This window comes from Aplysia californica, unplaced genomic scaffold (assembly GCF_000002075.1).
Source record: "Aplysia californica isolate F4 #8 unplaced genomic scaffold, AplCal3.0 scaffold00487, whole genome shotgun sequence".
NCBI lineage: Eukaryota > Metazoa > Mollusca > Gastropoda > Aplysiida > Aplysiidae > Aplysia > Aplysia californica.
In genome coordinates this window covers 298,049-301,908 of record NW_004797757.1, presented here as the reverse complement: position 1 = coordinate 301,908, position 3,860 = coordinate 298,049, and positions in this window count along the sequence as shown.

Below are 3,860 nucleotides of genomic sequence, written 5' to 3'. Positions count from 1 at the left end.
CCCCCACCCCCTTGCCTCCTTTGCCCCCTCCTCTGGGCTCCTGACTCTTTCTGCAGCCTTTCTACTGCTACTCCTTGACTCCTTACAGCTGTCTTTCTGCCACACCCCTGATCTTCTGGTTGGAAAGATCTACACCTAGCCTTCTCGGACAAGGGCGAAAAATCTCGGAGGGCCCGTGTGCAAGTTGCGCTCGTGAAAGATTCCCTAGTGGTCTAGAATTGACCAGAGTAGGCTTCGGCCGCCACCCAGGCAAAATTCAAAATTTCCTACCAACTAAAAGTATTAGGTGTGTCCCGCTCGCTCATATGCCCTTATGCAGTTGCGAGCGCCGTAAAACCCTCAACTATAAAAAAAAGACATTGATGAATCTGCCCATTTGCAATTACAATTCTACTGTGCATAAGAACTCTAGATTTTAATGCCCTTTTGGGAATGGCCTAAAGACATTTCAGTCAGTAGCACCGCCCCGGGGGGTTGAACGGTTACTGAGCAATATTTATTCACGGCGTGGCTCACCTGTATGTGTGTGTGAGAGAGAGAGAGAGAGAGAAGGGAAGGGGGTTGAAGTGTCCTGTGACAGCAAATACATATTATATAATAGTAATAGCATTTGTATAGTGCATATCCATGGTCTACAATTACAACATGCTCTATGCGCTTTACAACTAGTACAACTATTGTTAGATCTACTTCAGCAGACCCAAGCACTCTCAGAGTGGGTGGTTGGCGAGGGCTCTGGTGTGGTTTGCTTCTTCTTTCCTATCAAATCTCTATCGTCCTTATCTCCCCTTCTTCTTTTTTATGTTTGTTACTCTCTTGTTTGTAACAACACCTCTAATCTTCTGGCGCTCATATGACCTTATGCAGTTGCGAGCGCCGTAAAACCTCTACTAAAACTAAACTAAAAGACCTTAGAACTCTCAGATCAGAAACATTCTTGGACTCACTGGAAGCATGCGGCTCAAGCTGTGGATATGTCGGACCCTTGACGGGATTTGAATCCACGACCTTCCAGCTGTGAGCCTACCCACTTGTTTTAGGCCACCGACGCCACAATAGTTTAGGAGTTTAGGGCAGAGAGCGGGTCTTCTGGCGTGGTGTCATTTCCAAATGAACTATGCTTGTTGTTGGACATCTAATATGGTATTGATAGAATACAAAAGAGGGTAGTAATTGTGTAGATAGTGCCGTAAAACATCTACCCAATCAATCAACCACAAAAGAGGGCTAAAGTTCAAAATCAAATAAGAACTCATTTTATCTTTACAGAATAATAAATATAACAAATGTATCACATAATATAATATTATTTACTGTACTTCTAAAAAAGAACGCCCGGGACCACTAAACGTTCAGGGCTGGATAAAATAATAGAAAAAAATGGAAGGTGCCACCCAGAGGTAACGAAATTGACTCGTCATAACCGTACATAATATTAATATATACATTATTTTTCGAACCTACCATTGGACTTTTAATAGTTTATGGGATGTCACACTGACGCTTGTGGTGTACCGGTTAGATGCTTTGCTGTGGCGCGCAGGAGACCCGACTTTGATTCCCGAGTAGGGAGAATTTTTGTCTAGTACAGTAGAACCAGAGAGTTTACAGTACCTCTCTGGTAGAACTCGGATTCAACGAGGTCGCCGGGCCTGGCCTAAAACCTCGTTGAATCCGAGTGTTCGTTATAGCAAACATGAGGTTTTGTGTAGATAATTACAGGCACTGAGCAAGTAATGTATAAAGAGAAGTCACGAGCAGTGCCTGAAATGCCGTCATATTATTATGAGCTGTGCCAAAAAAGAAAAAAAAAGAATGACCGATTCGTTCAAATGCACACGCCTGTGTCATCTCGATTGTTTACCAAAAAGTTGTAATGCTGTGAAGAGCCTAGCATACGGCAACTTTTAATTCTATAGACCAGCGCACAATTCATTACGTAGATCTACGTCAAGACTAGGCTAGCTTATCATTGTAATAATAATCAATTGCCTAGAGAGAAAACAGATTGTGACGTGTTTATATCTGCGACGTTCATCGCCCGGACCGCTAGTGCCCCCCCCCCCTCTCCCTGACACGCACACACAGCCAAACGTGGGCAGGCCGCCCATCCAACCCCGACACACACCAGGATAGACACGTGCGTGTGCCAACAACGCATATGTTGGTATGAAAAAAGGCTGCTGGTTGGTCGCATGCAATCGGCTAAAGTGTATAATGTTTCACGATGCAGATGCAATGGATGGTTTCCGGGAATAGATAAAGTTCGTTGTGGGAGAAAAAAAAAAGCGAAGCCACGTCTGCGGGGGCTGTTCACCCTGGAGGAAGCGACCTCGTTGAATCCGAGCTCGCTGATTTAAGTGCTCGTTGAATCCGGGTTATTTTTATTGATTTTAAAGAAGAATAAAAACGGGGAATCTATTTCATCTCGTTGAAACCGAGTTCCACTGTATTTCCGTCTTTCTGCTGAGATGTCGTATCTCTCTCAGCCCGGGTTGAACTGTCCCCGTCGTTTTACGCAAGAAAAATTCTGAAATTAAGCAAACTGCGCCCAAAAATGTGACATGCGATTCTGTTAATTTTAACCAAGAATTATAAAGGAAAATAAACTGAAATTATGCACAAAAATATTGTGATGTCTCAGTTGGTTATTTTATAATGTCATAAAAGATGGTTTGTGCTCTGGAGGCAGGAAACAAGACGGAATTCATGAAAGAAAACACCCATTTTTTCTATATTTTCTGTAAGCGCTGTGTTAACCTGGTGAATTGCTAAAACTAATTCAAATTCGTGAAATTTACAGTGTATGAAAAATCTGCCCCCGGTAATATAGGCATAACACAATTGTTCCAGTTAATATAGGCATAACACAATTTGTCGTTGGGCAAGACTAGTAATACTTGAAGGTATCGAATTTATTAATACTTGAAGGTATCGAATTGGGGGGGGGGTAGGAATAAAAGGGTGGGGGTGGACAAGTAGTCCAAAAGTAATAAACGGAGTGGTTAGAATAAGATTGTTATTCTGATTTGCTTTCACTATTGGCCTATTATTTATAATTTGGTGAGAGTGAGAGTATTTTTCCCGTCAAAATGTATTTTTCTCCTTGACACCACACATTCTCATTCTAACCCCTGTAGTGTTATGTGCACGCTTGCGTTCAGAATTAATCTTTGTTTTCGTCTGAATGTATTCCTCATCCAGTTTCCTTGAATTTGACATACATGTATATCACATTTTACCTTTTTAGTGATGGTTATGCTTTCACATGAAGTTAATTTGTATCACCTACAACGCCAAATCGGGGGCTCTCGTGGCCTAGAGGTTAAGGTGTTGGCTCTCATTTAAAGGTCGGGGTTCGAATCCGGGTAGAGACCGAAACATTTTCTTCTCTAAATTTGTCTCCTTTCACCTCATTTCCTGCTCTCTAGCAATGTTCTGTCGTCTGCTTTCGTCTCCTCTTTCTGCCAACACCCCCTCACCTTCTTTGCCCCTTCCTCTGGGCTCCTGATTTTATCTGCAGCCTTTCTACTGCTACTCCTTCGCTTCTTCTTACTGCTGTCTTTCAGCCACACCCCTGATCTTCTGGTAGGAAAGATCTACACCTAGCCTTCTCGGACAAGGGCGAAAAATGTCGGAGGTCCCGTGTGCAAGCTCGCACATTAAAGATCCCTTGGTGGTCTAAAATCGATAAGAGTAGGCTTCGGCCGCCATCCGGGCAAAATTTAAAATTTCTTACCGACTGAAAATATTAGGTGTGTCCCCCGCGCTCATATGATCTTATGCAGTTGCGAGCGCGTAAAACACTTTACAAAAAAAAAAGCCAAATCGAGCCTGAAATCAATTCCGCCAAGGACCCC